Source organism: Lepisosteus platostomus, chromosome 16 (assembly GCF_059453375.1).
Source record: "Lepisosteus platostomus isolate fLepPlt1 chromosome 16, fLepPlt1.hap1, whole genome shotgun sequence".
NCBI classification, from domain to species: domain Eukaryota; kingdom Metazoa; phylum Chordata; class Actinopteri; order Semionotiformes; family Lepisosteidae; genus Lepisosteus; species Lepisosteus platostomus.
In genome coordinates this window covers 24,727,542-24,753,176 of record NC_142626.1, presented here as the reverse complement: position 1 = coordinate 24,753,176, position 25,635 = coordinate 24,727,542, and the positions used below count along the sequence as shown (strand labels likewise).

General features: G+C 41.0%; 1 protein-coding gene across 48 annotated transcripts in view; it reads left to right on the top strand.

The window, feature by feature from the left end:
* LOC148647083 (NACHT, LRR and PYD domains-containing protein 3-like) overlaps positions 1–25,635 on the top strand; it is a 1,669,284-nt gene that overhangs the window by 1,110,846 nt on the left and 532,803 nt on the right. The window lies entirely within an intron of this gene.

The following is a 25,635-nucleotide window of genomic DNA, read 5'->3' as shown; positions in this document are numbered from 1 at the left end:
TGAACACTCCCAGGACAGCAGGACTAGACTTATAAAGCTAGACAGCTTTATTAGTAGCAGAGGATGAGACAATCAGCTGAGCCCTTATTCCACTCAACACAGCTGGAATGGAGTGGAGTGTGGAGAATCTGGTTACAGAAGCACTTGGCTCTGTGTGTTCAGACATAAGTTAATTTCTTCTTAATGTTCAGCAACACAAGTCCCTCCTTAATTCCAGCACTTTGTGTGTAAGGCTGGAGAGAGAGACTTTGACATTGATCTCTGACTTCAGGGAGAGACTCTGGAGGAGTGTGCCCTCTGGTGGCACCAAAGTCTTGTTTTCAATGAAAATACATTAATTGGAACCTCTTCTACATAGATACTGTACATACTTACTCTATACATACTTGTCTTTTCACCTGAAAACGCAGCATGAAAAATCATTCCTATCCATTGTGTTTCAAAATGGAACTTATGCCTCTCTTGACTCCTTAGATTAAATTATTAAAGCAGGTACAAGCTATACAGAGACACAAGAAAGTTTACAAATGAGGAGACTAGTGGGCCCATCTTGCTTTCTTGGTTTCAATCACCTAATTAGAAGGCTGTGGGTTGAAATTCCAGCTAGACCACTGCTGTTGTGTCCTTTTAGAATGAACTTCATCTAATTTGCTCCAATAAAACACTAGGCTGGATCAATGGGCTGCCTTAGATGCAACAGCTGAGTTAATTGGTGATTATTGATGATCAAAGGTGTTCATCCTGTCTCTTCTTGAATGGAATCACCTTCTATATCACAGGTGTGACAGCTTGTTCCAGGCATCTACATTTCTGTGTGTAAAGTGATACCTCATGTTCTTGATCATATATAAGCTCTTTCCACTCCTATTGCTTTCCCCAAATCCAACCTTGATCCAGGTATTGAAATCAGATATCTGATAAACTTAGATCCTTTCAAGATGTTAAATTTTCAATCAGTCTTGATTCCTCTCCTATGTTCTGTTTTCACTGTGAATAATGTCTGCAGTGCATTTGACTTCATTCAACATGTTTTGTACAATATTTCACCAGAAGTGACTTTACTGTCACAAACTGGACAAGAGGATGGTGTTCTTAAAGAACAACAAGGTTGGCTAACTGGAGCAGAACCCTTGCAGAAAGAGCTTAAGAAAGCAAAACCTGCCTTTTTTGTTTCGTGAATGTACTTTATGTCATGGTTGTGGTTCAGCAATCCATCCCAGGTTTGTTGTAAGACCCTATGTGAGGCAATAGAATCTGGAAGAGACAGGAGGTGGACTTCAGGGAAGACACAAGGGTTTATTGGTAATACTAGTGAACAGTGACAGTACGTGAACAGGTGCACAAGGGAACAATCAAAGGCAACCAAGTCCAAGCAGGTCCACACGTAGGTCAGGGCACAGTCCAGAACTTTGATATTGGAGATCCATCCAGAGACAAGGACAAGGGTCTAATACCCGGGAAGGGGGAGCACAAACACAGGAACATCAAGGGATCCTCCAGGCACCGGGCTCAGAGATCGGGGATGTCAGGGATGAGGCCCTCAGGCAAGCCATAGCCTGGTAATAACCAAGCCTCTAGATATCCACAGTCCAGTGCTGAGCCCCAAGCCCTGGAGAACATACAAACAATCACATTGAACTAATGACAAGAGAGTAGTGGAGTGCCCTCTAGAGGAGGGATGTCAACTGTGACACTTTATGTACATTTTCCTAAGCTTTTTCCATCTCTGGAAATCCAAAACCTTGAAAAACATCTGAGAGCCAAAAAGCCCCTCTTAGCTCCAGTTGTGTTTCCTGCTTTTAATGATTTCTTTTCCATGCTCTTCCCCTTGAAGCAGCTCCTTGGTTGGCCACATTAAAATCAAGTATCATCCTGGTTTCAAGCAAGATATAATCATATTAAAAAAGAGATGTACTGTAGCTCCTACAATCTCTATAACTGGTTACTACAACATTTGAGAATGAAATTGCATAGAAATAGCATGTCTTTGGCTCCTCTCTATAATATTTGCAGATTTTCATGAACATATCTACAGTACTATAATAATAGAGGATCTTCTACAGTGACTGCTATGAAACAACCACATGATAATATAGAAGAAATTTGATATCATTTTTACAGGGATTCCAGAGAGGGATTCCACATTTTCTGCTGAAATGAGGTTAGGATATTCACAACTGGTCAGCAATGCCTAACAGCTTTCTCGATTTAGAGTTTTTCCCCAGTAAGGAATTTTCTGTAGTCATTCCCTCTCAAATACAATGAGATTTGTAAATTTGCTTTCTGTTCCAAAAAGGTCAAATGTCATTATAGAGATTTGTAATAGATTACAGATCTGTATGTGTTTTGGAGTTTCATTGTGGCACCTGAAATGTAACCTATTGAATCTGCAGTAGGAGAATCCTCTTGTGGGCATGTCTGATACCTTGTCCATCTCCAAAGCTGGCGTGTTCAAAAATGTCATTCCAATTGTGGGCATTTTTCTAATAGTGTCCCTCCCTAAAGTAGGCGTGTCAGATATAGGGTCACTCCTTCTATGGGTGTGTTTGATACCACATCACTCCCACCTGTCTGTTCATCTTCAAATGATCAACTAGTAAGAGCTGTTCAATCAGAATTAACAGTTGGCAAATTGAGGGCAGGCCGCCTTAAGACCTACGTGCTGATGCTGCACAACTGAAGTCTGATAAAAGTATGAACAAGCAATAATATCTGTGGTTATGAACACACACTGGAGGTGAAGAGTTCAGCTGGAATGAAAACCAGCAGACTGTGTTCCTGCAGCCCCAGGGCTGGGAGCCACTGCTCTGATTTATTTTCATGCCCAGGGAAATGTGAGAATGACTCTCAGTGAGACTCTGATCTCTGGAGGGGCTCTGCCTGGGCGTACAGACTCCAGCCTGTAGAGATCGCTGTGCTTTGGAAAGAAGAGCCCAGACGCCCTGCAGGCGTTTTTAAAGCTCTGTCTCTACATGTGGAAAGGCTAGATGCTTTGTTGTTCACACGCTGGTCCGCCCTCGTGGCAAGCTTCCTGGATGTCTCAATCCCCACGTGCTCCCCCAGTGAAGCAGTCTCTCTGAAAGGGCACGAGCAGGTCCTGGTTATAATCCGTCAGCTGGAAGGTGCCTAGGCTGGACTCATCCAGGCTCCACTTCTTCACCAGCCCGCCTTCGTCCAGAGTGCGGACGCCCTCGCTGAGCATGGCAGCCAGGTCACCAGCTCCAGTTCCTGGCAGGCCTCGTCGCTCCTCCCCAGGAAGAACAGGAAGTCATCCGACCAGGTGTGAGACACCAGACCAGCCCAACCCCGCTCTCGAACGCTTCGCTCACGTAGTAGATAAAGCGTGGATTCGTGACGGACTTGCTCCCGCAATCCCTTCCTTCTCCCAGAACCGCTCCGTGAAAATTAAGAAGATTTTAGTCGCACTGTCATAGTAGATGCTCCACAGGGCCTCTCTTTTGTGTAGGAGGAGAGGGGGGTTAAATCTGATTTATATGAGGGTCCCGTAACTATGACAAGGCAAGGCAGGGTCCATCGCAGGGTAAGTGCAAGCCAATCATACATGGGGACAATTTGGAGGCCACAGTAAGGGCAGAGGGGGAAAATTTGTCCCGGACACTAAGATACCTCCCTACTCTTATCAAGAAATGCCCGGGGACCTTTAATGACCACTGAGAGTCAGGACCTCAGTTTAACCTCTCATCCGAAAGACAGGACCCACTGCAGCTTAGTGTCCCCGCCACTATACCAGGACATTAGGACCCACACAGCCTGCAGGGTGAGCGCCCCCTACTGGTCCCACTAACACCTCTTCCAGCAGCAACCATAGCTTCGCAGGAGGTCTCCCAAACACGTACTGACCAGGCTCCACCCTGCTTAGCTTCAGTAGGTTGCTAGTTGAGAGCTGGGAAAATTGACCATGGTGTGAGTGCGTGAGTGTTGGTGTCTGTCTGTCCTGCAATGGACTCTTTCAGAGTGTATCCTTTCTTGCACCCTTTGGAAGTAATGAAAGTCATGTAGCATCAAACTGTTTTCTGTATACAGTATATGTGTTCTTATGGTTTTAATCTTTTTTTGTATCTTTGATATTTCAAGCACACCCGAAAAAACACAAAGGATTGGTTTGGCAATAAAGTTTAATTTGTTTAGAATGCTTTGGTGCCTGTACTGGATACAGTGGTTTGAAAATGGATTGAATGACTCTTTGGTGCCACCAGAGAACACACTTCCCACGAGCAAGAAAGCAAAACCCATTGAATATCAGAGATGTGATTGGTATCTCTCTCGCCAGCCTCAAAGTCAAAATGATTGAAATTATAAATAATATAATCAAATTGTTTTGAATACTGTGACTGTGTTAAATGATCTCTTGCAGTAGTATAATACACTTGTAAGTGCACCTTCAGGAGGTCCCAGCTGCAGTGCAGTTGCTGTACAGTGCAAAGGAACAATAGGTTTATTCCATGCTGAAAAAAAGAGGAAAGAAACACAACATTTTGGCCGTGAAGCCTTCTTCAGGTGTGAGAAAGACAAGGCAGTAAGCAAAAGGATCTGCGCCTGTGACTGGAAGGTTGCTGGTTCAAATCCTGCTGCTGGCAGAGGAATCCTACTCTGTTGGGCCCCTGAGCAAGGCCCTTCACCCCCGCTGCTCCAGGGGGGCTGTAGAATGGCAGAACCTGTGCTCTGACCCCAATCTTCTCTCCCTGTCTATGTGTCTGTGTCTCCAAGATGGGGTATGTGAAAAGATGAATTCCTAATGCAAGAAATTGTATAGGGCTAATAAAAAGACATTATTATTATTAAAAGTAGCAAAGGTAATGTAGCGGGAGAACAAAGGCTGGGAGAGAGGAGAAGCGAGGGGCTGGAGCAGGGGACAGAAAGAGAGGCCAATCAAGAGGTGTGAAGTCAGAATAGGTGTAGAGAGGTGTGAAATGAAACCTCCAATTAATGGAGAAAATTTAGAAGAAAAGTAGTCTGTTGTTAAGAGAAGGGGGAAGGTGTAATCCTAATAATTTTGGTTTCTGTAGCCTTCTGATGTATGGGTTCAGAAAACCATCTTTGAGAACACAGACTGAGAGATAAGAGTGGTCATGGCCGTCAGAGGTGAAATGGGAAACAATGGGCTTGGAGAGATCTTTAATCTTAACAGCCCTAACATGTTTTCTGAAGCGGTCTCTGAGTCTCCTTCCTGTTTCTCCAATGTAGATGGCTGGGCATTTACTGCAAGATTACAGTAAATAAGGTTGCTGGAGGTACAAGATGCCATCTGGGTGATCCGGAATTGTCCTGAGGAGCCTTGAATGAGTGTGGTGTTAGATGTGTACTTGCAGGTGATACAGCGAGCTCTGTTGCAAGGGAAAGTGCCTGGTGTGGATGGTTGCTGAGGGTGGTCAAGGGAGCTATGAACAAGAAGGTTACACAGATTACAGATGCAGCCACTCAAAGTGCGCGGTACAGACACGTACCTGAGGTAATTGGCTACGGCGTCGCGCATTGTGACGCACGATGACGCGCGGTACCGCGGTACGTGATTGGTTGACCGACAGGGGCACTCGTGGTCCGTTGGTCTGTCGTAGAAAGATTTACAGTAAACGTCTTTACTGTGCCCGTTGTAGTATTGAATATTCATATGGAATTTGACCACTGAAGGGAAATCTTAGTAGCTGAGCATAAAAAGAATAGGACCATACTGTAACGTGTGTGAAGGCCATAAGCGACATTAATTTTGGAACATAAACATACAGTATATGGCTGGTCTTGGTACTTTAAAGAAAAAATACACACCAGTATTCCATTTCTCCCTAAACATTTTAAGCTTCGAAGTCTTTAACTAACGTGATACCGGAGTCAACAAGCATACTTTTAGAATTTGATTAATAGGGAATATAATATGGAATCGCGTATCTAAAGAATTTAATAACGATATGATTATATTCGTGTACTGCGACAGGGCTGTGTAGGGCTGTTTCGCCTCCCTGTGTATGCGACTTCCCCTGTAGCCTACTGGTCTACGTGCCTAACTAACAACTTGCAGGTTGTGTGTTTCGAATCCAGCTGGTGCCATGACTCTTCTTTTAACAAACATTTCTTCGAAAAAATAGAATAGCGATATTATGGACAATCAATTGACTTTTATATTTCAAAATATCGCAACATGATCGATTCTAAGTCATTTTTGATAACAATGAATCGTCACCTTCTTCCCTTCTGACAACAGTCCCTGCTTCTGCTTCCTGCTTCTATTGTGTGTGTGCGTGCAATAGAGTAAATTTTTATAGGGAAATGGAGGCTGGACAGTATGCGTTACAATATAAACATTTATATTGATTTAAATCGTGTTCTGATTTAAATCGCAAACGCGTGTTTAATTATGTGTTTTTTAATCATAATCAGGCTAATGCATTTCTACATTTCTGTATGAACCAGTTTAGAGGTTCATACAGAAAGACAGCTTGTGTTTAAATTGAGTGTAAGGTAATTTATGCTTCTAAAGTCATGGTCAGCATTTATTATTGTACTGTGCTGTAAACTTGTTCTGTGCCTAGTCACATTATTTTATAGCGTTTTTATAGTGTTATTAAATCTGGTGGCGCTGTGTGTTAGTTTCCTGACTCCCATGTCACATGGTCTGTGATTGAATCCCATGGAACTATGACTTTACTTTTTAACAAACATTTCTTTGAAAAAATGAAACGTTTCCCTTGGTCAGAGATTAAATAAAACCTCACTCGCACCAAACAAATTTATATTTCTAAATATCACAACATGATCGAATTTAAGTCTTTTTAATAAAAATGAATAGTCACCTATGCGTTACAAAATAAACATTTATATTGATTTGAATCGCGTTTTGATTTAAATCGTAAACGCGTGTTTTAATATATGTGTTTAAAGGCGATATACTGTATAAAAGCGCTGATTCTTATGGAGTGTGTTCTGCCGGGGATTCAAAAAATTTATTTTAAATAAGCTGATAAAGCTTAGACTAACTGTATTCTAGACTGTATTACAACAGAACATTGGACAATGAAAGGTAAATTGCAAAAATGCACTTGGAATCTGTCCAAGCCCTCCTACAAAAATTATTTAAACTGCGACACTGATCATTCATCTCTAAATAAACTTTATTTTATATAGCGTTTTAAGCGAATAGGTAATTAGATTGCTCATAAACCTAATCGCTTTTTCTACATAAACACAGCGTGATTGCTCTCTGAAAATGCTTTTCCTTTATATTTAGGCTCAGATTTCAACTATAGATCGTATTATTATAAACTTTCTTGGAAAAATGTATTTTATGCAAACCATGTTTGCTATTAATTCATTTAGGGCTAAAATACGTTCATTGTCTTCCAATCGAGTCGAGTTGACATTGGAAGCTTGCCACACCCAGACTGTTAAACCAACGCATTAGCACATCAAAGCCCATTGAGGGTATTGAGCCAGTATTGGCTTTAGTATTAGCCATACAGAACATTAAAGTGCCCCTTTTCCATTCAGCGGGTGCCTGAGCCGCTGTGTCCTATCTTCTGACAGTCGCCGTTGTGAATGTCTGTAGAGTGTATCTTATTTTTAGTACTATATTTATGTATTATATTCCCTATTAATCAAATTCTAAGAGTATGTATCGGCTTGTCCCTTCCTCCCGCCCCTCTCTGTGTACAGTGGAGCCTCCTGTCCAGCCAGCACATGTCCACAGACATTCACAACAGCGACATATCATAAAACGTTTGCACATATAGTTAAATTATTAGTTGTTTTTCAGGAAGTTAAAAAAAAACACTTGAATTACTTATCCAGTCTCTCGAAATAAAGTTATTTTTCAAGCAATGCAACAAACGTCGGGCAATGTGTTTTTTTTAATCCAACATTGACAGCCACATCTTAAATCTTGTCAGTCAGGTCTTTTTTTCTCTAGTTGAATTGTGGTTTACACATCGCACGACTTTAAAGGCTAGAAAGATAGGTTTCGATTCACATTAGCTGGCGAGCCTTGTTAACAAAAAAACTAATAATAATGTAACATGCCACTGTTTGTTCATGTACAAAGTTAAACTGAGATTTCCTTAGATACGCGATTTAAAAAAAAAAAATTGAATCCCCGGCAGAACACATTCCAAAAGAATCAGTGCTTTTACAGTATATATCGCCTTTAAAGGTGGCTTCTCAAAACGCTTTACAGGATAAAAACAACAAGAACAGCAACAACAGCAATATTGTATTTCATTGCACTTTGAAAACCAAGTAATAACTTAACTATACGTGCAAACGTTTCATGTTGCTGTTGTGAATGCCTGTGGAGTGTATCTTATTTGCCTTGAGTCCTGGTTATCTCTCTCCCCCTATTCAATTCAATTCAAGGTGTTTTATTTGCATGACAGATGGGTACAATCAGTGTTGGGTATGTATATTTTGATATTTACGCGCGGCGCGGCACCGAGGGAGCGTCTGCATTTATAACTTAGTTTTTAAAATTAGTCAAGCAATATGAAGCATCTCCTTTTACTTTTAAGTCCCTTAAATACATTGAGCACAGCTTTCTCACCACTTAAGATTGCTTTTTGATACCATCCTTACACAAAGCAGAAACTTTCCAATGACTTGTGGGAAAGATTACAGATTTTAATCGTCTTTAATTTTGTTACGTTATACGTTTTAGGAACGTTTCATCTAAACAAACACCACAAAACTATTCTCGATTGTATTTCTGAATGTTATGTTACACCCACAGTAGTTCACTGCTTTAAATACATAAAATTAAGAAAGTTATGTGTAGCACTTTAGATCTTTTTTTCTGAACCAGGGAAAATCTGATCATGTTTCTCTATAACAATAATAAAAAACTTTATTTTACATATCACCTTTAAAAGTGGTAGTACCTTTTTTAGTACTATATTTTTGTATTATATTCCCTATTAATCAAACTCTAAGAGTATGAATCGGCTTGTCAGTCAGGTCTTTCTTCTCTATTTGAATTGTGGCTTACACATCGCAGGACTTTAAAAGCTAGAAAGACAGGTTTCGATTCACATTAGCTGGCGAGCCTTGTCAACAAAAAAAAAACAGACAATACCCATGGAGGGGGAGGTCAAGCCAGAGAGAGAGTTTTTTACCCTCTGTCTAAAAACCCAAATAACCCGGGGCAGAGACTCCGGGGGGATCATTGCGTGGTACAGAGCGGAGCTCAGTCAATTCTTATGGAATGTGTTTTCTTTCTTCTTTTTTCAGCATGGAATAAACCTGTTACTTGATTCATATGGATGCCCGGTTCCGCCGGGGATTCAAAACATTTTTTTTTAATCGGGTATCGAAGGCAATAGGCAGTATAACCCTGTTCATGCACAAACTGTGGCATGTTACATTGATTTGGGTGTCTCCTCTTGCCAGAAAGCTCTAAATTGCATTTTAAGCGCGGTTTTTGACTTTTTTTAAATTGCATTTTGGGCGCGGACAGCACATACAAGGGTTAATGAACTGCGCCAAGAAATTTAAAATAGTGTTCTTTAGGTGTGAGGGTAGGAGTGGACCGCAGCAGGCATAATCAGCAAACCAGGAAAACAAAGAACAGGACAGGTGAGATGTGTATCCAGAAAGCGAGTGATCAGAAAAAGGAAATGGTAGGTTTACCCTTACTTCGTGCGACTGGAAAAGAATTTCGTGATCGGATCAATGAAATGCTTCGTAGAAGGGGGCGCTCTTTTCCTCTAGTCTAACAGTCTGTCCACAAACAAAACATTCCTGTTAGACAAGAGGAATTAAAAAAAAAACAATTCTGTCAATGGAAACCGGTGTGTGTGTCTCTCTCTGCTGGATGTCCCTCTCACTCTCTGCTGAATGCATAAAAGCATTTTATTAAAAACGCGTTTGCGTTTGTCTGGTATTTACTTTGGTCCCTTTTAACTGTTTTTCGATCTACTATATTGCTTTGAGATGCCACTTTTAAAGGTGATATGTAAAATAAAGTTTTTTATTATTGTTATAGAGAAACATGATCAGATTTTCCCTGGTTCAGAAAAAAAGATCTAAAGTGCTACACATAACTTTCTTAATTCGATGTATTTAAAGCAGTGAACTACTGTAGGTGTAACATAACATTCAGAAATACAATCACGTACTGTATTTGACAAATAAAAACGATTACAATCTAATCCTTCCACGTTTGATCCCCAAATCCCAAGAAATATACATCTAAACGGGTAGAAAGCTATGCTGAAAGTTTATTAAGATACTTAGAAGACAAAGATACTGTATCAAGATACTGTAAGATTGGAACCTGACTATTCCAATCTTAAGTGGTGAGAAAGCTGTGCTCAATGTATTTAAGGGACTTAAAAGTAAAAGGAGATGCTTCATATTGCTTGACTAATTTTAAAAACTAAGTTATAAATGCAGACGCTCCCTCGGTGCCGCGCCGCGCGTAAATATCAAAATATACATACCCAACACTGATTGTACCCATCTGTCATGCAAATAAAACACCTTGAATTGAATTGAATAGAGGGGGAGAGAGATAACCAGGACTCAAGGCAAATAAGATACACTCCACAGGCGTTCACAACAGCAACATGAAACGTTTGCACGTATAGTTAAGTTATTACTTGGTTTTCAAAGTGCAATGAAATACAATATTGCTGTTGTTGCTGTTCTTGTTGTTTTTATCCTGTAAAGCGTTTTGAGAAGCCACCTTTAAAGGCGATATATACTGTAAAAGCACTGATTCTTATGGAATGTGTTCTGCCGGGGATTCAATTTTTTTTTTTTTAAATCGCGTATCTAAGGAAATCTCAGTTTAACTTTGTACATGAACAAACAGTGGCATGTTACATTATTATTAGTTTTTTTGTTAACAAGGCTCGCCAGCTAATGTGAATCGAAACCTATCTTTCTAGCCTTTAAAGTCGTGCGATGTGTAAACCACAATTCAACTAGAGAAAAAAAGACCTGACTGACAAGATTTAAGATGTGGCTGTCAATGTTGGATTAAAAAAAACACATTGCCCGACGTTTGTTGCATTGCTTGAAAAATAACTTTATTTCGAGAGACTGGATAAGTAATTCAAGTGTTTTTTTTTAACTTCCTGAAAAACAACTAATAATTTAACTATATGTGCAAACGTTTTATGATATGTCGCTGTTGTGAATGTCTGTGGACATGTGCTGGCTGGACAGGAGGCTCCACTGTACACAGAGAGGGGCGGGAGGAGGGGACAAGCCGATACATACTCTTAGAATTTGATTAATAGGGAATATAATACAAAAATATAGTACTAAAAATAAGATACACTCTACAGACATTCACAACGGCGACTGTCAGAAGATAGGACACAGCGGCTCAGGCACCCGCTGAATGGAAAAGGGGCACTTTAATGTTCTGTATGGCTAATACTAAAGCCAATACTGGCTCAATACCCTCAATGGGCTTTGATGTGCTAATGCGTTGGTTTAACAGTCCGGGTGTGGCAAGCTTCCAATGTCAACTCGACTCGATTGGAAGACAATGAACATATTTTAGCCCAAAATGAATTAATAGCAAACATGGTTTACATAAAATACATTTTTCCAAGAAAGTTTATAATAATACGATCTATAGTTGAAATCTGAGCCTAAATATAAAGGAAAAGCATTTTCAGAGAGCAATCACGCTGTGTTTATGTAGAAAAAGCGATTAGGTTTATGAGCAATCTAATTACCTATTCGCTTAAAACGCTATATAAAATAAAGTTTATTTAGAGGTGAATGATCAGTGTCGCAGTTTAAATAATTTTTGTAGGAGGGCTTGGACAGATTCCAAGTGCATTTTTGCAATTTACCTTTCATTGTCCAATGTTCTGTTGTAATACAGTCTAGAATACAGTTAGTCTAAGCTTTATCAGCTTATTTAAAATAAATTTTTTGAATCCCCGGCAGAACACACTCCATAAGAATCAGCGCTTTTATACAGTATATCGCCTTTAAACACATATATTAAAACACGCGTTTACGATTTAAATCAAAACGCGATTCAAATCAATATAAATGTTTATTTTGTAACGCATAGGTGACTATTCATTGTTATTAAAAAGACTTAAATTCGATCATGTTGTGATATTTAGAAATATAAATTTGTTTGGTGCGAGTGAGGTTTTATTTAATCTCTGACCAAGGGAAACGTTTCATTTTTTCAAAGAAATGTTTGTTAAAAAGTAAAGTCATAGTTCCATGGGATTCAATCACAGACCATGTGACATGGGAGTCAGGAAACTAACACACAGCGCCACCAGATTTAATAACACTATAAAAACGCTATAAAATAATGTGACTAGGCACAGAACAAGTTTACAGCACAGTACAATAATAAATGCTGACCATGACTTTAGAAGCATAAATTACCTTACACTCAATTTAAACACAAGCTGTCTTTTTGTATGAACCTCTAAACTGGTTCATACAGAAATGTAGAAATGCATTAGCCTGATTATGATTAAAAAACACATAATTAAACACGCGTTTGCGATTTAAATCAGAACACGATTTAAATCAATATAAATGTTTATATTGTAACGCATACTGTCCAGCCTCCATTTCCCTATAAAAATTTACTCTATTGCACGCACACACACAATAGAAGCAGGAAGCAGAAGCAGGGACCGTTGTCAGAAGGGAAGAAGGTGACTATTCATTGTTATCAAAAATGACTTAGAATCGATCATGTTGCGATATTTTGAAATTTAAAAGTCAATTGATTGTCCATAATATCGCTATTCTATTTTTTCGAAGAAATGTTTGTTAAAAGAAAAGTCACGGCACCAGCTGGATTTGAACACACAACCTGCGAGTTGTTAGTCAGGCATATAGACCAGTAGGCTAGAGGGGAAGCCACATGAACAGGGAGGTGAAACAGCCCTACACAGCCCTGTCGCAGTACACGAATATAATCATATCGTTATTAAATTCTTTAGATACGCGATTCCATATTATATTAGCAGAAAAGCTTAAAACTACCACTTTTTCACACGCTATTTCACATGCTAGTTAAATACTTCGATGCTTAAAATCGTTAGGGAGAAATGGAATACCGGTGTGTATTTTTCCTTTAAAGTACCGATTCCTGGAATCTGACTGGCTGTACCCTTCTGAAGTGGTTCCATAAAATCTGGTATACGGAAAAGAAAGCGTTGATACATGCAGGTATCTTTTAATACAGTCTTTGCTGTGCTCTTGAGGATCCTTGTGATATTTTGAGCTCTAGTTGAATGATAAGTGTCGCATTTTAAATCATTTTCATAGTTAGAAATTATGAAACGCCCTGTTAAAAGCAAGGAAGTTTTTATGCCCGTTGAAGTAAAACAAAATGTCTGACAAAGTATGGCTTGGACAGATTCCAAGTGCTTGTACAAATGTGCTAAAGAAATTATACTTTGAGTATACAGCTTGTCCAAAGTCATCCATTATTAATACTATTAGTAATATCTTCGGTAAAGGCTTTGATGCATAAATATTTCTGATAAAGGTAGGTTGTGTACTTTTGTCCAACTGAGCAATCTTGCTTTCCTAAAATATACCAACATTTTAATGACTGATGATTAACATGCTGTAATACACAGTTCAAAATTAAAAGCTCAAATGCTGTACATGAGAGTTTAAGCTCCCCCTGGCGGTTTTACAAGGTGACGCCGGATAGTTTCCGGCAGAGCGTCAAATGACGCGCGATTAACCACGTGACACTGCGTGATACCGCGTGATACCGCGACAAGCCCACTGGGGTATGCTGCGAAATACCCCACCCATTTTGAATGGCTGCATCTGTAATCTTACAATGTGTCCTTGAAGTATACAAATGTAAACAGTGCAGGATAAAGTAAAAAATATAAAAAAAAATAGGGGTTTTCCAAACATTGTCCTGAAGCGATAGTCTGGTATCGAGCTCCCTTGTAAATAAGGGGGACAAAATTCAGTGTAACAGTAGACATGACAAAGTGGGGAGGAGACTTCAGTGTGAGAGAGCTGTGACACACAGTTCAATTAATATTATGAAGTTGACAACAGGCCCAGGACTCAATTCCAAGGATGCTATGTGGTGTTTGCATGTTCTCTCTCTTTTCACATGGGTTTCTCCCAACTCCACTTGTGTCCTCCCACTGTCCAAGGATATACAGGTAGAATAACTGGCTGCTGGTAAAACTGAAGCCAGTGTGTTTGTGTCTGCCCTGCAATGGACTGGCTACCCATCCAGAGTGTATCCTGGTTTAAACATTTTGCCAATAATACAAGGCATGTAACATCATGTAGTATCTTTGATATTTCAAGCACACCACAAAAATCTCCTATCAACCCAAAAGCTTGGTTTGGCAATAAAGTTTGCTTTGTTTAGAATGCTTCGTGCCCTTGTACTGCATATAGTGGTTTGAAAATGGATTGATGGACTGTTTGGTGCCACCAGAGAACACACTTCTCATGAGCAGGAAAATAAAACTCTTGAATATCAGAGATGTCAGATGTCATCAGTATCTCTCTCTTTAACTTTACACCTGAAATGATTAAAATGAGGAATAATATAATCACAGTTCTTTGAATACTGTTAGTATGTTAACTGAACAGCAAAATAAACTTGATCTGTAAGTGCACCTGTAAGTGCACCTGCAGGAGGTCCCAACTCCAGCAGTAGTCACTATGCAGTCCTGCTGAGGGAGGTTTTTGTACAGCTGTGTAGCACTGTGTGAACAACCAGTTACTGCTGAGGTAGTGTACACTCTGACAGTAATAATCTGCTGCATCTTCAGACTGTGATGGTCAAAGTGAAGTCAGTCCCAGATCCACTGCCACTGAAACGCTCTGGGATCCCAGTCTCACGGTTAGTTGCATAATAGATCAGGGGTTTAAAACATGTTTAAGTTGAAGAAGGGGTTAACTGATTCCTTTCTGCATGAGGACTGGACTTCTAAGTAACAGGCTAGAATTATGGCAGGAAAGGGGGATAACTGATAAGGATTCCAGATGCTAGCTAGGAAATCCCCCAGGGAAGGTAACCTAACACTGACCATTTGGCAAAAGCCTGAACTGTCCAAATACCGCGACCAATCCCCCATTACCATAGTACTGAGCCATGTCAGAAGCGTCAGAAAAGAAATATATAAACTGGAAGTTTTGTACTGACACTTTGAACAATACTTCGGTTTGGTTGTTCCTTGCGGGAACAAGACTTCGGTTTTATTGTTCCTTGCATGCAATAAAACTCATCTGTTTAACTTCATCTCAGGATCCAGAACTTTCCCAAGCGTCCAGCACCTGTTCATGAGTCCGCTTCAGTTAACAAACCTACAATTCTGCAATAGAGAATTAGCAAATTCAACAATCCGTTAGCCAAACTTGGCCCTCCAGGGAGTTTCTTTGGTTGCCCGTGATGATCTCAAATGGGTTCAGTCTCAAAGTTCCCTTTGCTCCAGCCCGCAGACTGCACAGGACCTCAGGTAGAGCATCTACCCACGGTGTTCCTTCAGTTGATATTTCATCAGTCGGACTTTCAGAGTTCCATTCATTCCAACATCCACACAGACTGCGGGTGATGGGGACAATGTAGATTCCACCTCATCCCCAGTGAGGCGATTACAGCCTGACACACCTTCCCAGTGTAGTATGCCCCTAGATCAGTATCTAAGTGGCAGGGCAGTCCGCACCACGGGATTATCTTCGTCATTAAATGTTTGTGAGTTATAGAGGTAGTGGCCTCAGCCCACCAGAAGAACAGATTCACCATCATTAAGAGTCCAGTGTTTCCTTTACATCTCGGCGAGCTACAATAGTTAATTCACCAGTGCAAGACAGGTCCCTCGGGAGCTGGCCTTCTGAGCCATCACACCCACACCCGAGCTGTAGTTGAGTTCCTGCTTTAAACCCAGTTCTTACCCAGTTTCGGGACAACTGGCACACCATTTGACTCTCACCTGGGTGTCTGACAGCGTCAGTCGGGCTACAAAGGGCATCAGGCTGTGAGGGCATGCAGGGCATCTAGTGTGCTGGCAGCACCACACCCCATCATCATGCAGCCCCACATTCTTTTCTAACTATGTTTATTTCTCTGCTTTAGAGGCCTGAATGTCCTGTAGCTGACCCTTTTTCACCAACAGAGGTTTCACAGGGTTCTCAGACTCATTGTCCCCCAGGGCCACTCACCTGGCATCTGCATCTGCACTGTTAGTCCCTTGAGTTACTAGAATTATTTCTTTATTGTGTTATTTAAACTTTATCACAGGTACTTCAGTCGGCAGCTGCAAAGCTTTTAATCAGTTCAGAGACAAACCCAGTTTTCTTAACTGGAGTCCCTGCCATGGTGATCCTATTTCTCCACAGCCATCCAGAATTGTGGCATACATACACCAAATACATACAGTATATACTGTACATATAACCTTTTAACATTTTTCCTTTTACAATCTTCCATCAATGCTCTAAAATTGCTTGCTGTGCTGAGGCAGTGGAGGGGCATTTTTCCAGTCATTAGCACGCCACATTCTATCGTAACAGCTCAGCCTGTTCCCTGTTCTCCATCATGCACCAGAGAGGACCTATGAGTAAACAGTATTATATCTTCTTAAATTTTCACAGTCCCCCACCCTTTGGCTACAGCATCTAATGGTCCCGAATAGTATTCCACCGGATGGTGCCTACCTCCATGCTCCTGCGTCAGCACAGCTGCCCAGAACCCATTTTCCACACTTACATACAAAGGAATGGTTGATCCATCTGAGGAAACCCCAGTCTCAGAACCTGTAAAAGAGCTTGTTTCAAATTATTACAGGCGGGGTTTTGCTGCTGGAACCAAGCCAATCTTGTCCTCGGACTGCACTACCCCCTTAAGCAGATCTGTTAAAAGTTGTGCTCACCCTGTACAAACATTCTACCCAGGCCCTGTTAAAATTTCACAGTCCTAGACACACAAAGGCCTTATCAAACTGCTTAATATTAGAAACTCTAAAACCTGAAGCAGCTCAGACTTGGGGGTTTCCTCATTAGGAGAAGCACTCAGAATATCAACAACATACTGAATGATCAAAGAGGTCAGTTGAAGCCACATGATACCCTGTTCTGTATAGTCATTCCTTAAAAATGCTGAATAACATCCCAGCCCAATAGATCTGGGATGGAACCACCCACATTCGGGTTATAAGTGCACGTAAATGTTAAAATCTGGTACTCATCAAGTAAACCTCGCTGCCCCAATACTCCTGTGACCTCCTGCCATCTCCCCATATATAGTACTCTTTAGCACACTTTTGAACAGCGAAGTGAGACAAGCATGACAGTAGTGCTCCAGTATCCCATAACAGAGAGACAGACACACCATTAACAGTACATTTTAGGTTTAACTCCTTTTACGCCCTGGACTGGGACAGACTTAGGGAGGCTACAAGGGATTTACCGGATCTAATCTTTAGGTAAACAGATCTCTCTAAAGACTGTTTATTCTCCCCAGACAAAGCTCTTAGCTGGGTGATAATTTTTCCACTGTTTTTCCCTGTCAGTTGAACCACAGGGCACGTCCCTGCTTACTTCAAGCTTCATGCGTTTTCTGCAGTTTCTCTTAAAAAGACATGTACAGTATATTCTTGTTTACACTAATTGTAAACCAAAGATTTCCCCCGGTCAGCCTGTCTATTTTGTTTCTGAAATTTGTATCCAATTTCTGTGGAATACACCTAATGTAAACCACTTGCACCTTCGTGTACATATTTCTCCCTATCTTTCGACAGAGTTAATCTAGTTCTGCAAATTTCACAGTGTTATCCACCAGTCATGATTCTTAATCTACAGCATTTCAGCGATATCTGGTTTTAAGCCATTCAAATAAATCCAACTTTTGTTTCAACAAATTGCATATAAATACAAAAACTGTTTATCTAACTCATTTAGGTCCACCTGTACTGTACTTGTGCGTTTCAGACGCTCTTATATTTCCCAGTCTCTTTAAGTTGCTTTTCATCATTTGCTTTAGTCAAGTCTCTGTAGTTAAGTCTCTAGCCAGTCCGCCCGGCTAAACACACTCGCACATTTACTATACCAAAACTCACAGTTACGCATTCCGCTCTTTTACACACACACATGTACGTACATAACGGCACACAAATTCATAAAACACACATGCACATCAAGAATATATTTTTTCTCTTCGTGCTACAATGCGGTGTATTTAGTTTCACTTCTACATGTATATTTTTTAACAGCGTAACTTCTCATAAACACGACATCACTTATTCCACTACCCGTCTGTTTATTTTTTCACCACTGCTCAGACACTTTCCGACAGTCCTGCTCAGACCAAACACCGTCTGACAGTCTGTACCCCTTTTTCAGCTTTTGATCCTCCTGCACAGACTCTTTTCACTTTTGTTAAACCCTTTGAAGCGAGTACAGTGTCTTTTCATTTATTTATTTCTTTCGTATTTTTCTCCCGCAAACACACTTTTTGTAATCACATTCCGATTTCTCTCTTTTTCTCTAATGTATCTGCCACCACTGGTGTCAGCCGCACACCAGTGCTCCAGCTACATCCTTGTGCTTATACCAATACTCATATGCTTTCTTACAGGCATCTTCACCCCAAACTCCCTCTGACAAACTCAGCTTCTTCCTATATTTTTCTTCCTTTTCCGTCAACTTACACTTGTCCAATAATCAGACACTTCCACTACTTTCTCAAACACCCAGTTAGCACACATGTTCGGTTTCTTGAAGAGCTACTTTGTCGTGTGTAATCCTGTGCATTCCTGCACTTATGCAACTAAGGGCATCTGTTACCTCCAGATCTAAATGGCTCTCAGCGTCTTTAGAGAGGACGTACACCACACTGTTCACACATAAGAAACAAGACCTCGAGGACTCCCTTCCTGGATCAGTAATTCACCATACCTAGAATGCCAGCATTGCTGCATTTGCCCGGGGTGGATTTACACACTGGGCTCCAGTCAGAGCTATTCTTGGATCTCAACATCCTTTAAATCCTGCTACTTAGTGCTTTGCTTTTTTATTATGAGGTGTGTTTATGTTAGTGTTGTGCGTATGTGTATGTTCACAAACAAGGAAAACACATAAAAACATACATATATCATCTACATCTCTCCTGTTCCCTTTAAAACAAAAAAAAACATGCCATGCCAATCCGTGCACAATCAAGGCATAGCTAATCTCAGGACCCTGGGCGCAATTAATACCCACACCAGTCCTGGATTATACATGCAATTAAAGCACCACTCAAGCTTCAGAATCCTGGGTGCAATTAGGCCCACACTGGTTCTGAGCCTCAGGACCCCAGGCACAATTAAGGCCCACACCAGTCCTGGATTAAACGTGCAATTAAAGCACCACTCAAACTTCAGAACCCCGGGCGCATTTAAGGCTCACACCAGTTCTGAGCCTCGCGGTAAAGGTACAAACCCGTTCAAAAAACTCCACGCGCAATTAAGGCATACACAAGTTTTGAACGCCTGCACACAATTCAACGGATCACCGCCTGCTAGACCAAATTCTGGGCTTACAGCCAACCACCCATTATATACACCAGTGTCTTCCCCAGGCCAGAGGTATCCCGAAACTCACATTTACTCCGTCATCTCGGGCGATCCTCGCAGGAAGCAGAGACTTTCCAATCGGTCAGACAAGAGAGTCGGGACTTTTAATAAAAGAGGCATCCTTACCTCTTTGTATTATGCATGTGACCGTCTCTTCTGCCGATGGGAAGCTGTGCGCCTTCTGGAGAATCCTGTTCGTGACGCCAAAAAATGTTGTAACAGACAAAGAAGTTCTGGATCCCAAGTTAACAGATGAGTTTATTGTACAAAACTTCCAGTTTATATAGCCCTTTCCTGCCGCTTCTGACGTAGCTCATTACAATGGTAAAGGGGGGAGGTCACGGTTTTCGGACAGTGTACAGGCTTTGGCCAAATGGTCAGGGTTATGTTTCCATCCTTGGGGGGTTTCCGAGCTGGCATCTGGAATCCTTATCAGTTATCCCCCTTTCCTGTCATAACTCTAGCCTGTTACTGAGAAGTCCAGTCCTCATGCAGAAAGGAATTAGTTAACCCTGTAGCGGCAATGCTTGTTAATAAGACAGAATTAAGTGTTGCTGTGCTTTCCCAAATGAGGCCCCATCTCTCTCTTCATCTCTGTGGTGCAGCCACAGAGAAACTATTCATGCAGGCTGATTTAAAGATGTTTTCTTTTGATAAGGGACAGCTCCCAAATGGGGATGCACTGAGCTAAGCCTGGCTATCATGATCAATGGTCATCCATTGGTGCCTATCTGTCTAGGGAGTGCCAGATGGACATCTGGACTGCATTCCTAAGTGTCAGGAGTAAGTGACTCATCTCTCACCTTGGTCAACCAATCAGGGACTGGTAGGGCCGAGTAACCCACGTGGGACTCTGATGCCCATGGAACTTTCAGCCAATCAACGAGCTGAAGTTCCTCCAGGTAAAAACAGGCAACACAGAGAGAAGAAGAGACTATTTCGGACAATTCTAAGGACTATTCCAGTAGGAGAATTCTAAGGAGAATTCCAGGGGTGCGAGACAATTCCAGGGCAGGACAGCCCAGGAGCAGAAAGGCTCCCAAGGGCAGGACATTCTCGCAGCTCGCCTCCTGACCATCCTGAGACTCAGCCCGGACAACCACGGAATGGCCAGTGTGTCCGAGTGCCAGAACTTTCCTCTGTTCTAAGAGTCTAGAGCGGAGGTTGCCAGAGAGTAACCAGAGGATCCACCTGAGGTTAGCATCAGCAGCAAGCCTCGTGAACAGGTCAGAACTGTGGACAGCTGAATCACTATTCAGAACTAGCGCTTAATCAGGAACGAACTGGTCTTCTTCCTGACCTGCTGGGACCCACAGTCATCTTTTCTCCTGTGCACAAACTTTGCTAGTTAAAGCCAACACTAACTAGCCGGTCTTCAGTGAGCATCAGCAGCGCACCATCGCAAGCCGCACAGCACAGCCTGGCACGCAGCCAGAGAGCGCAGATTGGACAGCACAGCCTGCAACTGTTTCTGTGTGCCCGCAGGAGATCTGAATCCCCAAAGATTGGACGAGTATTCAACTTCAATGCATTACAGCTCGAGAATTCAATTGTTATCCCAACCAGTTGATATAAATTTAATTCCTAAGAGTTATGTACTTGTTTTGAGTATCCAATGTAGAAGTTATAACCAGGTTAATTTACGAAACGGTCTAAATGAATGATATACTGAACATATGTCCTCTTGATATATGTAACTCTTTGTAACTGACTGAATATATACATTTTGTATTCTGATAACCCTCACGATAAGATATGTTAGGTTTACATGCATATTCTATGTATTAATAAATGTATCCTCGTGTATTAGTACCTGTGTGTGTGCGTTGTTTGAGTTATATCGCATGGTTGGATTCTAAGGCCATCAAAGGAATCATTTTGTGATTTACTGCTACAATTAATAATTGCCCCAGTAAATGCCCAAATCCTACAGAACTGGTGCCTTCAGAGAGCACACTACAACCCCTTCTTCAAATTTCATTCATTTTTAATATACTGTATCTGGTTTTACAGAAATTCTCATGAAAATTAGAAATGTCATGGAGTGACTATGAATTAATAAAAAAGCAGAAATTGTTAATTATTGCAATTTTCATTAGATTTCTGAAGTATGCACATCTCAAAATATATTTTCATTTTAGTTATCACTTGTAAAATGGTGGTGCAGATAATTCCATCTAGATGATGGCAGACTGCAAGAAAGCCAGTAATAGTTAATATATAGAAATCTGTGGATTTTATTTAATGGAAGTCAGTAATTTTTCTCTTTCTCATATTGACTGTACTAGGCCTGGTCCAGATCATACTGTATTCAGTGAATGTTATGTTTATGTTTGTGGGATGTCTAGAAATGTGTTTTTCTGTCCATGTATTTGTCTCACACACCAATTAAAAACTATATGCTGTACTAAGTGAGAGATACACTTTAAGTTTTATTGTAAAGAGCCCCTTTAAAAATAAAATATATATATATTTTAGAAATGTAAAATAATATACTGCAAATGTAAAAGTATTGTGAATATTTATTGTTGACTTTATTCCCTCAGGTCAGAGCTAAAAGTCAAAACAGATAATAAGGCCTGGATGGGACCTGCTGAGTAGCACGATTGAAAGGCAGATATGCATGTCTGTGTGAAGCAGTATGTAACAATTTCTGAAATTAAGGACAACATGTCCCTGTCACTAGCTGCTACAGTTTACGGAAGCCCAGCTCAATGGTGCATCACCATTTCTTATGGGGGACATGTCAGATATTAAACTGTGAAGATTTTTTTTTACATAAAATTAATCATATCTACAATGCCTTGTGTGGAATAAACAGGGTTTAAAAATCAGCAAAATGTCCTTAGATGGGGTACAGAACACAGACTTTAAGTACTGAGGAGGAAGGTGGTTGAAGGGAGAAGAGGTGGAATATATAATCTCCACATAGACCTATTCAACGTTTGACAAGAGCATTCAATTTGGACCTTCAATTTGTTCTGGTGGTTGCAAGAGGGCAACTGGATCTGGTGTTAGTTGAGTGGTTTAGCCACACATTCGCACAAGGTTAGAGAAGCCCGGTGCGATTTCAGGCTCCTTGCATAAAGCTTCAGTGAGTAATTGATCTTGGTAGTTGGACCCTTGATGTTTGGTTTGACAGCAAGTACCAGAAACTGGGAGACTCTGGTCATCAGTTCACAGGGAGCTAGACCACGCCAGGTCTCGCTGTGAAACACCAGCATATCATCAAACCCAGAAGGGGCAGGTTACACTACAGTCCCAGAGGGGATTGAGCTACACACTGTCTGCTCTAGGAAGAGAGTAGAGTATGAGTGGCAGACACTTGTAGTGAGGTGTCTGTGTCCGCTCTGGTTGAGCAAGATACAGGGGGTTTCAAGGAAAGCTTTGGCTCATGGTGAGACAGGAATGTAGTGGAAGATGGTTAAACTCCCAGGAGTCAGCAGTTAAATGTTCAGGATACCGAGAGCAGGGGATAATCTCACTGGAGCAGTGGATTCAGTCATTTCCAAGTTGGCATGCTGGTTAAAAGACAGTGTGGAGTGGGATCAGGCAAACGGAATCAACCGGGATGAGGCACTTGCCACCACTACTCTGAACACAGTACCGACCTGTTCACGAGGCTTGCTGCTGATGCTAACCTCGGGTGGATCCTCTGGTTACTCTCTGGCAACCTCCACTCTAGACTCTTAGAACAGAGGAAAGTTCTGGCACTCGGACACACTGGCCGTTCCGTGGTTGTCCGGGCTGAGTCTACGGATGGTCAGGAGGCGCGCTGCGAGAATATCCTGCCCTTGGGAACCTTTCTGCTCCTGGGCCGTCCTGCCCTGGAATTCTTTAGAATAGTTCTGTGTTGCCTGTTTTTACCTGGAGGAACTTCAGCTTGTTCATTGGCTGAAAGTTTCGTGGGCATCAGAGACCCACATGGGTTACTCGGCCCTACCAGTCCCTGATTGGTTGATCAAGGTGAGATATGAGTCACTTACTCCTGACACTTAGGAATGCAGTCCAGATGTCCATCTGGCACTCCCTAGACAGATAGGCGCCAATGGATGACCATTGATCATGATAGCCAGGCTTAGCTAAGTGCATCCCCATTTGGTAGCTGTCCCTTATCAAAAGAAACCTTAAATCAGCCTGCATGAATAGCTTCTCTGTGGCTGCACCACAGAGATGAAGAGAGAGATGGGGCCTCATTTGGGAAAGCACAGCAACACTTAATTATGTCTCATTAACAAGCATTGCCGCTACAAGAGCATGGTGTAGCAGGTGGCGTTTTTCTTACACACAGAACTATGTACTGTGTGCAGAATCCATTGAAACTAAGGTCTTTGTCAAAGCACACTTATTTTACCAATTAATCTGTATTATGTGATTCTTGTGATTCTTGTGAGCTCACAGAAAAGACATTTCATTGCCAGCAACTACTGCTGTACGCCGTATTGTTGTGCATTTGATAAATAAACTTTGATTTGATTTGATTTATGGTACAATAAATAAATTGATGGATTTACTGGTACAATTTTAGTTGTAATAATAAATTGTGCAAATGTTCCTTTTTTTTAGGAACAAATCCAGAGAATAACAAGAAGTCTGCAGACACTGATTCACAACACACTGAGTACATTTATTCATGCATAAAACAATGTGTTCATAACAGCATACAGAGTCAATATGTGAATGTGCCCAGAATTCTCCAGGAGTTGAATATCTAATTCTATGACAGTGGAATCATAACTCCCACACAGAAACACAAAGGTAAAAATCAGGTATAATTTGAAAAGGATTTGAAATATACATAATTCTACACAGAGGCATTGATAGATAAATGGATTCACATTTACAAATTCACAGACAAATGAGAAGGGGTTACAGCAGTTATGATCTTCAATTTGCAGATATCTTCTATTTCCTAGCTAGTTTCTATTAGACTGTTTTAGTGTTAAAAATAAATTCTCAGTAGTACTGTCATCACTGTCAACAGGAGCTGCCCCATTCTTCACAGGGCAGAGGGAGGGGTAGGTAGCACAGGTTTACAGAAAGAGCTGCTCTGTCCCCAGGCAGATAAATCAGAAATGGTGGAAGAGAGTGAAGGAATGGAGAATGCATATGATCTGAATTTATCCAGTCAGAATAGAAATAAGGGATATTAACAAAAATGTTTGAATAAGAAACTGATGTAATATGGTGGTGAGTCTTCCAAATGTGTCTGTGTGAGGGTGAGCTAAGTTTTGAAGTAGCCTCAGGAGACAAGTTACACTGGAATTAAAAAGGAATTTTAAAGACCTGAGCATCCTTGATGTAAGTATTTTAAGTGGAATGTTATGAAAATATTTTGAACACTGGAGAAAAGGGTACTTTCTTTTTCGATTCACATATGAAGTAAGATACAAGATGTAAAGATTGGGTTAAATTAAGTCCTTTCTGCTTGAAGATTAGACTTCTAAGCAACTGGAGGAAAGGGAGAACTGATAAGGATTCCAGAGGCCAACTAGAAACCCCTCTGGGGACTTAATCCCTGACCATTTGGCCAAAAGGCTGTAAACTGGCCAAACACGTGACCTCCCCCCTTTACCATAATAACGAGTGACATCAGCAGTGGCTGGAAAACCCTATATAAACTGAAAGTTTGTACTGGCACTTCGAACAATACTTAACAGTTTTGTTGTTTCTTGCGGGAAACAAGAATTTGGTTCTATTGTTCCTTGCATGCAATAAACTTAATCTGTTTAACTTCATTTCGGGATCCAGAACCTTATTCTTTCTGTTACAACACATGGGATCCTAATTTGTGTTTTCAAGGGATAAATGTGGATTATGCTTCAAATGCTAACCTCCTTTAGTGTGTGAATAACATAATTGCTTTTACATTATATGCAGTAATTAATACAGTGAGAGGCTGCTAGTAGGCTCACCACACATCAGCTCTCAGTGGGGAGGAGAGCAGAGTGATGAAGCCAGTTCAGAGATGGGGGTTATTAGGATGCCATGAATTGTAAAGGCCAGGGGGAAATTTGGTCAGGACCTCAGTTTTACATCTCATATGAATGATAGTGCCTTTCTACATTATAGTAGAAAACATTGTGCACATCAC